The sequence below is a fragment of the Pezoporus wallicus genome, unplaced genomic scaffold (genome assembly GCF_028554395.1).
Source record: "Pezoporus wallicus isolate ANWC-B61680 ecotype Strahan unplaced genomic scaffold, APGP_CSIRO_Pwel_v1 contig_8047, whole genome shotgun sequence".
Classification (NCBI taxonomy): domain Eukaryota; kingdom Metazoa; phylum Chordata; class Aves; order Psittaciformes; family Psittacidae; genus Pezoporus; species Pezoporus wallicus.
In genome coordinates this window covers 3,059,056-3,072,911 of record NW_026639548.1, presented here as the reverse complement: position 1 = coordinate 3,072,911, position 13,856 = coordinate 3,059,056, and the positions used below count along the sequence as shown (strand labels likewise).

Here is a 13,856-nt window from a genome sequence, read left to right as displayed (position 1 = left end):
GCATATTATATCATTCTGAAGAAGTCCACAGGTTTTTAGTACAAGCACGTTAACAGAGGGCAGAGTTGTGTTTCACTCTTCCACTGACACACAGCACAAAAGCAAGCATACAGCTAGGCCAGTGATTTCAGGTTGCAAACTAGCTGTCTGTACCATTAAAATGTAGAAATACTTACTGTGACTGGTAGTACTTCACAGTACTACTGTTCAGATTTTTAAAACTATTTTAATGCTTCAATAATTTGCACAGTTTTGTGACCGAAGAGGAAGCCTCATGTAATTTACTGAGTCTCCAAGTAGAGTATTTTATGAAAATATTAACTTTCCTTTTTAAAGAAAGTTTTCATGATGCTAGAGAAAATACTTAAAAGTAGCAAAATATGTGTCCCAAAGGTCCAAGCAAAAGAGAATTATGCATTTTAAGATTTTTTGATTTTAATCCAGTTGTAGACCTTAATCATAAACTTTGAACTCTTGGGATTGCCATTCCAACTCCAGTGCCTGCCTCTTATGGAAATGGGAAGCCTTTCCAGAGAGGCACAGAGACTGCTTCAGTACCAGGCCGTGACCTGAACAATTATTTTATGCTACTCATCGATACAATAGGGTGAAGCAAAAATGTTGTTTCCCATATTCCTAATTGGACAGGGCCTTTAAGTATGATGGTAAACATGGAAAACAGCAGCCCACTGAAGATAAGCAAATACACAATACATTACCACTTCATATACCTTTACTAGTACCTCCTCACATATACAGCATAGATTACTGTTCTTCTCTATCTTGCACTCTCACCTTTGATCTACCTGACCCTTGTTATCTTTTTCAGAACCTCCCTATGTGGGCCAAATGGGGAAAGAAAACAAAAAGACTGAAACCCAGAAGCTGTATAAATATGCTGACACCACTGGCCCTACATGTAAGGACCATCCATCATATTCATCACCTCAGTAAAACTGCTGGTGTGGACAGAATGCAAATCCTGTTACTGCAGAAGAGGTATCTGAGCACCTGTGTGCATAGCAGCCATCTAGGGGTCATAATCAGAGGATAAGTAAGACCATTTCAAGTGTCATGCTGATTGTACTGTACTAAATTTGCTAATAAAACCCCTCCATGCCTGAAAGCCACAGAACCCAAGAAAATGTGATTGCAAGAGAAGCTATAGTGTGAGCTGATTTATAATGAGTGTGCAGTCATGAAGTGAAAATAGCAAGGCAAGAGTTAACACAAGACTGGATGAAGTCATTATGAGCCCTAAGCTCTATGTAAAATGATAAAATAAGGGCATCTAAATTCCACTGCAAATCCAATAGGCTGCATGCTGGAAGCAAAGAAATGAGATGAACAAGGGCTCATCTACATTAGAAAGTTTTACTGCTTTAATTAATCCAAAACCATAATTAAAACTGTGAAATCTTTCTAGTGTGGATGCAATTTTACTGATTAAATGAACAAGCACTTGGAGCTTACTATGGTTCAGACATATCACCTACTACCTAACTGTACTGTACTCTGGCTTGTTTTAATATACCCAGTTTACTTCCACAGATGGTTCTGGGTACAAATGTAAACTTCATATAGAAGTATTTATCTTGTATATCTCCATGGATGCAGGACTAGACCAAGGAAGTGTTCTGGAGATGGCCACAATCAATCAGACTGGTCCACTAGTGACATGTGCTGTGTACTCCAATTCTTGAAGCGGTTGTCCTATGGTTCAAGAATTAAATTGTAGTCAAATCTCTCCCCAGTCCTACTCCAGGCCTATCAGCTGGGATAAAGTTTAGTTTCTTCAGAGTAGCCAGCATGGTTTTGTGCTGGAAGCAGAGCTGATAGCCCAGGGATGTTTTCATTACTGCTGAGCAGTGCTTATACAGCCTCTTCTAGTGGGCATAGGAAGTTAGCCTACCACTTGGCATTATTTCCACCTACAGATTAAGAACAATTAATCAATAAATAATTGATTGAAAATCACTGTATTAATCACCATCCACTATTCACTCTGAAATCAATGCAAGACTTAGCATGAAGTGGCACTACGGCTTGCCTTGATACAAGTACAAATGTGGCAAATCTCACTGTACATTTTAATCCACTAAGGAATCAAGACTACTCCAAAACTGAGTAGCCCAAGATGAAAGGAAATGCAGATCAGTGCTGAAATCACGTAAGTCCTTTTGGTGATCAAGAGGGAAAACACATTATTATTTACAATCTTCACAGCTGTGCTGAAGTTACGGTTATTGTAACTCAAGGGCCATTTCCTCTCACTCGACATGAACTTGTGCACTGAATTACTTTTAGGAGCAATGTGAATTAAGCATAAAGCTAACATAACTGGAATTTCAGTCATTATTTAGCTGCTTTTCCCCTCTGCCCCAGAGTCCGAAACCCAATGCACAAATTTGCAATAGCAGAATTGGCAATGCAATAATGGAAAAACTGGAAGAGTTTTAATAAATTATTCTGAAAGATATTAGACAGATGATAATTCCCAATTCTTTTGAACTCCATCAGAGAATTCTCATTTAATTTCCTGGGAATACACTTTGGCCCTAATCACTTACAAAATGGGATTAAACTTCTGGTTTCATAGTACACCTATGAAAATCTGTAGAATCATGTAACACAGCTTCACAAAGAAGGGAAAGCTGCCTATGTAGCTCTATGAAACAGTTCCTTAGATTGCCACCTTCAGCATGAGCCAGCTTATTCTGTCATTCATAAATTAAAACGCCTGAAGTCAGAAGCAATTTCTTGAACTTGCCTTCAATCTGTGGGCTTTCCACATTTAAAGGTTTTTTAGCATGCATTTAAAATTGAAGAGTGAGCATGAGCAGCTATCATTTCTGTAAGACCATAATAAAGGTCAAACATTTGTTAGATTGAGAGTGACATTAATACCTTCTGAATTCTTTTTAGAGAAGGTCCATCATAGTATCGTTTTCTTGGAGTGTAATAGGTCAGCTGTCAAATCTATCACCACGTCTGTCTCTATTTTCCTGCTTTCCAGGCAGGACCAAAGAATAGAAGGAAATCAAAGAAATACACATTTCAAAAGCACCGATTTGACAGCTTTAGTCCCACGTTCAAGTATGCAGTAACCCATTACCTAGGGGACTGCACAAACCGGTTGCATTCTTACATAACAACTGACTCGAGAAATCTGAATGACTTAACCCAAAAGACATGAAAGACTAGATTTTAGCTGACTTCTTAGTTAACAGAATTAAAGGATCACCTTCATGCTAGGCATGATATCCTGTCCTTAGATTCAACAGGCTGCAAAGAGTAGTTATGCTTTCAATTCCTGATCTGAAACAGCTGAGCACGACAGTATGAATAACAGGCAGAAACCTGGCTCCACTTCACCTTCTCACTTACTAATTAGAAAGAGGCAGTTGGAGCAGAGGGCAGGCACACCTTGCATACAACGGAATACTTGTATTAGACCTGACACTTACTATTTACATGATAAATACTCAGTGAATGCCGTGGCAGGGATCAGGTATCAGCTAAATCACCGTATACCATTCAAAAGCACAATCTATCCCTTCTCCCCTCTCCCAAGAGAGACCAATAGCTCACATAAATCAGTGTAACTCTTCATAGGAGACATATTACAGCTACTGTGATAGTCAGGCATCTCAAAGCACCATAATATTTGGTCAGTAAATTAGTATAGACTTTTAAAAAAATATTTACAATGACAGAAAAAAGCAATAAAATGAAATACAGTGAAAAGAAAGACATATTTTACCTAATGCAGTCACGCTTCTGGTTTTAAATGTCAATGAAAGCTAGCCAAGTTACTTGTGTTTTATGTATTTGTACATGTTGGTTTAAGAAGAACATAAAGTTATGTAAGTGGAAAATATATTATTTTAACTGCAAAAGGCAAGTCAAGTGAGGAAAAAAAGGAAAATGGAGAAAACTGTTCCTGTGTGGCTTGTCATTCAGAAGTAACTGCACCTCTTTTTAAACCAGGCCAAGACACAGAAAAGTTTATAAGAAGAAAATCCCTTCTTAAAAGGGGGGGGAGGGAAAGAGAAGAGGGAGAGAGAGGATGCCCCAAACATTGTAAGAAACAAGGACTAAAAATTTGATGCCAGGGAAAACCAGGAATAATTTCCATGTCAAAAGAAACTTCTCCAGTTTTACACACATGCTAATTTAGTGAAGTCTGAGCCACTGACTTGAAAGCTAAAAAACAGAGTAGTGAACACAGGCAGGATTCACAGAAAAAAAAACAACCCATGTTGTCTGAACAGGGCTCTCTCTTCTATCAGGCTGTTTGATAAACAGAAGTATACCCCTCTGCCCCCAAATCATCATTGTTCTAATCACTTCAGTGGAACAATACTGATTTTTACCAAGTGAAACAGAGACAACCTTTCTGTCTGACCTTCTGTCACAGAAGCAAACAAAGCTCCTTCCTCTGGATGGCCACATCCGAATCCAAATACAGGTACCAACTGTGGCATCGCAGACTCCACCATGAATACAGACATTTTTAGTAGCAAGTATTCAAAACTCCTGTACATAAAGTTATTTGACAAAATAAGAGATTACTGGTGAAATATACAGTACTCACCATCTCTTGGCAGCACCCAGATTCCAAAGTGTTGATAGTGATAAAGAACTTCCTAAAGCTGTGATAAAAAGAAAGTTTCTTATTAAGTGAATTTTGTTTGAGAAGGGAGGAACAGATGAAGTTTCTCTGTACTTTAGCCACTTCATAAAAAAGGATTCTCCAAAAACAGGAGAATGCTGATCAGAGATCAGTTCAGCCATTTGAAGTGATTTATAGTCATGATTCACAGCAGGTACAGATGAATACATGATGACATAAATTGTAGGAATGAAGGAAAGCTTTAATTAAATGAAAGCTCTGAAGGTGAAGAGAAAAATATTTTCTGTATTATTTAAGTATAACCATGTAGGATTTTTTTAATCTGAGTAATTGCTTGTACTTGTCTACAATACATCTGTCCTGTGTGTTAAGCTTCCACAGGGATTTCACAACAGTTTCTACAAATTGAAGCAGCAAAATGGACATGATGGAAGCAGAGTAAAACTGATACAAGACTAATAATATGGCACAATTAAAGAGGGAGAACAGACAGTCTTAGCAATACACATCATTGCAGAAGTAGTTCCTTCTCTGAAGCACTCTCTTTGCTACTATCCACATGTAACCAGAGAATAGAAGTAAATATATAGCTGTTTTTTTCTGTTAGATGTAGTAGGTTGGGCATCCTCCAGGTTTTATCCAATGCTGTAAGGATACAAACCCTCTGTATCTTGTATCCATACTAATATTATGGATTTAGGAAGAGTTCTTCCTGGTTTTAGCTGCCTACTAAAAGACTGTAGAAGACTGCATCATGCATTTCAAAATCCACTATTAATACCATATCAGCATTTTGAGTCCCTAGGGAGGTAGATGTTGTTGCAGGTCACCCACAAAGAATCTACTTTCCATAATGAGGAGAGGAACTCTGACATCTGTCAACAGAGTAAATTCTACTGTTTTGTAAATATTGATCAAACAATCATGGTTAATGATACAACTCTGTAAGTGAATTAGACAAATGTTCCCACATGGCTGTCAATTTAATTTCCCAGACTAAATTAGCTTCTTTTGTAAAGCAAAACCCTTTTAAGGAAGATAAATTGTTCAGTGACATCAATGTCCATTTCAATTACGGCTTTATTCTGGTAGAGAGTGTTCTGCATAATATACCTGCTGATCACCTGATTGTATTGTAAGAGTATACAGCAGGAGCCACATCACACTAACCTTGCACATTTATATCCCATGTCTATAAAATATGGAAAAGCTGATGTAAACAATACCCAAGCAAGTGATAACCTTTTGGTAACCAACAGTCAGCTGAGATGGAATCACCTTTTTAGTTTAATTCACCCTAGCACAACCGTGGTTAAGAACAGTGCAAGAATGGGAAGCCAGAATACACCAAAGGAAACTTGCAAATATCTTAAAACCAACTGATTACCTCTTAGGAGTAACTCATGAATTGCTCTACAGATTGCTTCAGTGGAGACAAAACTGCCTGGGACTGAGCTCAAATGGCCCCTATAAAGCAAGAAGGGAGTGGTGGGGAAGGGATTAAATTGATCCCATTTAAAGAAACAGGAAATCCTTTCTCCCAAGCCTGCTCTCCATTCAGATCTGAAATACTGCTCACTGAAGCAGGGTAGCTGCTCCCCACTGACTTCAGTGGACTTTGGAAAGCCTGATACAGAATATAAATGCCTTTTTATTTCTGCATGTTAGCCTTTTTGGCAGTAATTCATTAGTTCTGAAAGACCTAAAAAAGGCTCCTGAAAATGAACCTTAACCAAAGGATCATTTATTTGCATACAGTTTATTTCAAAATGTTTATGCTAAAATAAACTTTTTTGTAAACATCACTAACTTTAAAACTTCATTTTGTGACAAAATGGCTATTAACTCTTTCTCCTAAGAGAATCTTTTACCTGATATGCTCTAGTTGCATCTTGTGGATGGAAGGAAAAAATCTGAGTAATTTCTTATTCAAAACTATGACTACACTGCCTTTTCCCCTCACAAGACAGGCAGTGGCTGCTTAAATGATCTGATCTTACACGAGGAAAGAGAAAGCTTTATCACTCTTCTGCAATGTGGGTACGTATATGGGTTGCCCAACAGAAACAGCACAGCATGAATCTCAAAGCCCTGTTATTACATTATGCAAAAGCAGTCAGTAAAAAGGAAGAGATTATAAAGGCAATTTGCATATTGCATTTAGAGCTTAATGAAGCTCCTTTCTTTGAAGAGGGGGTCAGCTTTTTTAGGATATTCAGGTGGCTAACTCAGTAGGAGCAAAACACCGAAATGCCTTTGAATCTCCCTGATGGACCTCATTCAGACAATTTAATTTCAAGAACTGGGATGTTATTGGAACAATGAATTGAGTCCTATTTAGACTGTGAGAAAACTTTAATGTTTATTTTGTCTCTGACTGCTATGTTTCTTTCTGTATATTTAACCCCATCTTGAAAAGGCACAGTCTGAGGATCCATGTTAAGTGGAAGAGAGTTGTTGTATAAGCAGAGGAAACTGTGCTGAACAAAATCTTTTTAGAAAGTCACTTGGGGGCTGCAGCTACATCATAGACAAATGCTGCCTGGAATGTCTTTCATACCTTAAAATACTACAGCAGTGTCCAAGCCCAGAAAACACTCACCCCTTACAAATGCCACTGCTATCACAATTTGCATTAGGAAACCCACCCTTTCCCTAAAAAATCCACGCTATCTGACCTGATGAGCCTCTCTGCTCCATGAATACTTAGCAACAGACCAGTTAAAGGCCTTGGACTACAACTTTATGCTGCTCCAGTGTTACATGCTCTGGGAAACTACTCCTGACTGTCCTGCCCTACAGGTGCCTCGTTCTAAGCTCTGTGTTATGTATATGCCAGTACATATCCTATCCCTTCCCCTCCCAGCCCACTGGTGACTGTAAATCCATTATAATGTTAAACAGAACCCAGCTACTCAGTTGGAGTGATCAAGACTTACTCTCTTAAAATCTGTTAACTGTTGTGTCTGAGCTGAGGTCATGCCATGTGTCAGTTGAGTCCATGGCTGCTCTGTTTGCAGCTTGCTCTTGTGTCATTCCTGGGAAATCACATAATGGGCCTGCTGCTTTCACATTCTATTTACTGCAGGTACCTCCATCAAATTTGTAGTGCATTGTAAGAAAAATTTACCAGAAGTTATAAAGCATCACTGTGAATAACTGATGGCAACCCTAGGGCTGGCCAGAAAATGGAACATCTCCTCTGCAGCTCATTCCAGCATTTATTTTCATTCTGAATCTAAATTAAAGTCAATGAATCAAAATGAATTGTACAAATGCATGTAAACATTTCCTCATAATAAACAGGATCCTATGAATCATTTAAGTGAAAGTATTTCCAGCAAAAGATTGATCTTTTTGTAACCAGTTGTTACCTGGGAAATAGGTAATGATGGGAATGCTGATTTATGATCACACAATCAGATCATGGGGGTTAGATGGATGAAACAGCTGCTTCTCCATGGTGCCAGTCTCAGAATTAATTATTTAAATGTAAAATTATGCACTGTAGAGCTTTTGCAAGGTTTATTTCTGAGGCCGTTACTGCAGAAACCCTCTCCTCCACTGCATGAATACATACATCACTCCACTCACAGTCCTCACACCTTGCAATTGATCGGTATTGCTCACTGACCATTTAAAGATTTGAGACATATGTTATCAATGAAGTTTTTCTTTATTATAATGCAGAAATTCAATTTTAGGCAACAATTTCATTTTCAATTTTTTAAACCTCCAATCTACCAAAATTCTTGGATGTATGGATTTGTTCATATTTTGAAAATAGTGAAACTGCTGTACCTTACTGATGGCGTTGCTAGAAGCTAATTTACTATTTAACGTGAGTGACGGATTATTTAACAGTTGGTATAAGGAGAAGAAAGGTTTGCTTCTAATACTGACTGGAGAATGTTCTCTTTTGGATGGCTGCTTTGGGTTCCATTTTTTGTTTATTTTTTTTCCCCCTGGACTGGGTCAATATCTGCCTCATTAAGTATCTTCTGAGATGTGACCCATTTTTCGGAGTGCTCCTCTAAGACCCCTCAGAAAAGGGATGAAAGCAGTCCAGATTCTGGTTTTAGGCTATATGAATAATCTGAACAATCATCTGAACAGTTATCTCAGTAACCAGGAACAACTGAATCAAGTCTCACGGAATAAAGCCCATAGAAAAAGAAAGGCAAAGCTCTGTCCAGACTCAACATGGAAGAGTGGGCATGAAAGAACACCTTTATGCATCTTACTATGTGTAGATACAGGCAACAGCTCTAGTCTTCTCTGATATAAAGTTGCCATAGCACTTTCATTCATCAGAGTACAAGGAACACATGAGAAACACTGGCGTGACACTCACTACAGCACAACTTTGACCAAAGAAACATACTAATACTCTTAATGCTGAAGATTGAATGCTGCAACACAGCTAGCTTCTTTTTAATATCCTCAGTGAACAAAGGCTAAACAGCAAATTTAAAACAGAGCAATTTTCTTTTATCAATTGAATTGTCAAAACTAAATCAGGATAGTTGAAGAAATTGAAAAGCAAGATAACATCACTCATTTGTGAACACGGAAGGATACTTTGCGGTTTCCTTCCTTGAGGCCTCTTGCACTTACACCATGCACTTTATGCATGAATCATAGGTCTGAACTTATCCTAATTTTCCAACATCCATAAACTCATCACTAAAACAGATCATATATTGACATAAATTACAAGCCCATCAAGATCTTACAGAATGTATTTTGTGGGGGGTTTTACCACTGACTTCATTGAACATAGAGATAGCCAGTCCTGAGTGCTTTTGCATGGCTGACATGGGTAAACATCACTTTCTAAATTCCACTGTGATATTTGCAAGTGAACTTACCTGCACTTTCAAGAACGAAACTACATGTCCTGAGACAGCTAGATAGATGTAGATATAAACAAGGAATCTGAGTCACTGAGAAATAGAAAAGACTAATCAATACCAAATAAAGTTTCTATTTGTGGGACAAGGAAACGCTGGTTTGAGATGTGCAAAATGATGCAGTCATAAATTCTCAGGGTTGTTGTTTAGAATTTTAAGTTTAAAAGATTCAAGATCCAATTCAGTATCTTCTCTCTTTTTCTCTTTTCTAAAAGCTTATATTTCCTGCAACAATTTCAGTTATAGGCATTTGTCTCATTGTCATAAAATACAATTTTCTACGTACTTTCTCCCTTTTTTTGAGCAAACATTTTATTGTTGCAGTTCCAGGTTCAATTCCAGTGTAAATTCAAATAACATCACCTGGATGAATCAGCAGCAGCCAAATGAAGTAAGAATCTTCTACCAGACACTCCTTTCCCCAGAGACAATGTAATAACTGATGGTCTTCTCCGACTCCAGACATTTTAGTATCTGATTTAATTTGGGAAGATCTAGATGACTGTACAGACTTGATGCTTCACAAGTATGCTAAAACAAAGCTGGAAATCACTGCTCCCTGTAATTATTTTTCCTCAAATATATTAAAGTCGTATCTCTGAGACTTCAAAGGCCCCTTCTCAAAACTGAAACAATTTTAGTAACAGCTGCTGCATTTCCCACAGGCTACTCCTAAGCTTACTTGAATCAGTTTAAACTGCACAACTTCTGGGGTTTGCCTTAGCAACAGACATTAATTTCAGCAACGCTTTTGTGGTAATTAATACACAAAATTAAACACACAGCTATTAAATACTGTTCTGTGACTGGCTTTCTGGTTGTCCCTGAGCATGATGCTTATGGCTGTGGTTGTTTTATAAATGGCTCATGGAAAAGATATCACGATGTTAATGCTTCGTAGCGGCAGTTGCAACCGACAGGCATCTCAAACACCCAAATGTGTCTCATTTAATAACTTTAGCATTGATGGGACTGTAACATTTTCAGAATTTAGATATGGATCCAGATCACAGTTTCAAGGATGGCTTAAATTACTATAATGGATCAAATTAAAACTCCATGTCCAAACATGTGCAGCTCCTCAAACCCTGACTTAATGACCCATGACTAATTCAGCAGATCATGGCAGAAGCATAAGGTCTGAATATTTATGAATATTCTGCAGAGACAGAGTTGTTATTTTGTTCTTTAAAACAGATGACTGCATATATTTTCACAGAAGCTACATGTGTAAAAGTAGAGTGACCGATAAGAACAATTCTGATTTTTCAAAAGCATAAGGAAAATTATGGAGAGGCTAAGCTATGATATTAAAAACAAACTTCATATAATTGGTGTTGTGATTAATGAAAAAATTAGTACTGGTTTGGAGTACAGCATTTTTCATAAGATGTGAATGGTGAAGAAAGGGCAGGGCCAAGGTCAAAGAAAATACGGCCTCTGACATCTTACTTGAGCTCTGTCTAAGGTAGAAATCATGTATAAGACATTTTAATTTTGTTTCACTGCTTCAGTAGAAGGCAAAAGAAAATAAAGCTGGGAGGAAATTTACCTGAATCCTTTTCTATGGATCTGTTCAAGAAGAATCAGAAAAACAGCAAAAAACCACAACAGATGCAGCAGAATGACAGATCTCACCTTAAGTAAGCTATAGCAGAAAGGAAACCCAAATATGCCTCATAGAAAATCCATCCGGGTTGAGTATGTTGTGTCTGCGTAAAGGCTACTCAAGGAGGAGAATTTAAAACAGAACACAGAAATAAAGTAAAATGTCTCCTGACAACTTAGTCTACCAAAATTGTTCAAGTCTCGAGATACTTGCTCACCATGCACAACAAAACCCACTAGGATCCTGGGATTTAGGAGTGGGGAACAGACTGACCAGAATGACTGGCTCTGCCGCTGAACAAGGGAAGCAACAACAATTACGAATTCATAGCTGGATTTTTTTGGTGTGGTAAAATGTATTTGATTGACTTAGTGAAAGAGCACCTGCTGCACTTGCCTCTAAGAAATATCAGAAATGCCATCACAATCATTAAGAAAAGTTCAAGAACAAATGACATATCACTTTATAGCAACAGCTGTTTTGGGGAGGAGTTGAGGGAGTGATGGAGGTGCAAAATCAAGAGAGCTGCATTGTGTATATGCAATAAATTTCTGCTTGCAAAAGCAATTTATACAGTCACTGGGAAAGCTAGAGCAGCAACAAATGTCACGGCATAAAATATCACTTCAAGGTGATACTACAGGATTTGCAAATTCAGTCTTCAGAAAATCTCCATGTTCTAGAGCCTAATTCTTTCAAAACTAAGTCCTGAAAATGTGACTTTTCTGGGGTGTCTCCTCCACGTCAGCCCTGTTTGGCAGGTGTTTGGAAATACCCATCCCATTCCATATCCCTTCAAACAAAACCAATGACAGTAATCCCAGGGGAGGCAACTGGCCATAGATTTTGGCAGATTTCCCAAATGAACAAGGATGAGATTATCAGAGACATCCACAAATTCACAGATTGACATCCCATTAAAAATGAAATGCATCTTTACAGGTCCTCTGCTTTATAGGACACTACAACACTGTTCCCAGCAGTTCCATGCTTGCCCATTGGCAACACTGTGGCATGAACAGGGCATTAGGATAGGCAGCTCAACAGTACGGATTTAAATTCTCAATGAAATGGCCACTTGAGCCTGAATTTCATGATTTTCACATCCCACAAAACACTGTAAAAGGCAACAGCAGTGAAAGAAAGCATAATGAAGTAAAAAAGAAAGCATAACTAAGAAAGGATCCCAACTTCAGTGGTCTATGCTTACAATTCCCTGCCTGTGCAGCACTGCACATATGCTCTGGCTTCTTCATAGATACAGTCAGCTCAGTAAAAGTTTCCATGTTATCTATCTATTGATTAAACCGAAGCACATCTCTTTAGCTAAGATATACTCTTGGTACACTCTTATCCAGTAAAAACACATAGAAATGTGCCTAAAAATTTCCCCACTGCTACTCTGGGTGACTCCCACCAATTCAGGGAATAAAAAATGGCAGCAGCACATGGGTCCCACTCTCTCAACCGCAGCATCTCAGCACATGGAAAATGCATTTGACGTTGGCTGAAGTGCAAAACAAGCCTGCAATCTAGTATGCCTACATATTGGTCATTAATAATCTTTACAAATGAAACAAAACAATGCATGCTGCCTATCCCATGGCTTTAACCAGGAGTAAAGTTACATACTTTAACCTACTGAATAAGGCAAGCTTGTACTGCACAATTTCTCAGTTTTGCAAATTTAGTAAGATAGAAATGACTTCCTTAACAAGCCCACAAGCTTTCCAGTGCAAGATTACACCTTATTTTCCAGTGCTCAAAATCACACAAGCATCAGGATTTCTTAATTGTGATTGGAAAACACAGACTTGTTTTTCTTACTAACATCACGGCCAAGCTTTCTTACCTTTACTGTGAATTCACTCTTCCATTTTCCAGAGATTTTCTAAATGGAGTAAGTTCCAATATCCTGCAAAATAAAAAAACAAAACAACAACCTAATTTTAATAGTTTTAAACAATTTATCTCACTAACTGTACTTTCTGCCCTATGGTGCAGTGCCAAACCTTCATGCCTGCTCCCACAGTAGAGACCTCTAGTCCTTGAGAAAGGGCTCAGCAGCCCAGATGTCTCAGAAACTTATTTCCACAAAAGGAAGACTTTCTACTTCAGTTCAAAAAGAAATAAAATGCAAACTCTTTGCTGCAAGCTTCTTTATCTCACCTGTGCAGGCTGCAGCGTGAGGTCAGAGTGATTCCTCACCAGAGGCAGGATTTGGTTGTCGGTGTTTAAGAGGACATGAACATTTTGTTCATATAGAACAAAAGACCATATAGACAGATTGATCCCAACTAAAAAACTGAACTTTGTTTCATTCATTTTAATCTGTTTTTTTTAAGTTGAAATATCTTCAGAGCGCAGGAAAAGCACATGTAAATTCAGCTTAGTTGAAGCAGCCCTTTTCATTCTCTGCCTGGAGTATTTGGGCACGTCAGGACTTTTCCTTATTCAACAAATGATGGGACTGAGGAGCTCCCCACACTCTTTCAGGCTTCACCCCATCCAAGACAGCAGTGACCTGTGACCTTTGACCCCCCTGCAGTTGACTATTGCCTCAGTGAGGGTCTTGAAGGCTGTGTGCCAGGACCCTCACAGGAAAGACCCAGGTTAGGATGAGCCTGTGCTGCATTTAGAGCAATGGGCTCATCTGTATGTAGAGATTCTAGCTGACAATTTTGTTTTAATTTTAAGA

At 38.3% G+C, this 13,856-nt stretch overlaps 1 long non-coding RNA gene across 1 annotated transcript; it reads right to left on the bottom strand.

Moving 5' to 3' along the window:
* Positions 1-591: 591 nt before the first annotated feature.
* On the bottom strand, positions 592-13,088 carry LOC130602249 (uncharacterized). Its single transcript, XR_008972857.1, has 3 exons — positions 13,011-13,088; positions 4,598-4,655; positions 592-689 (listed from the first exon to the last, which is right to left on the bottom strand). It is a non-coding gene; the product is annotated as an uncharacterized LOC130602249 (long non-coding RNA).
* Positions 13,089-13,856: the final 768 nt, after the last annotated feature.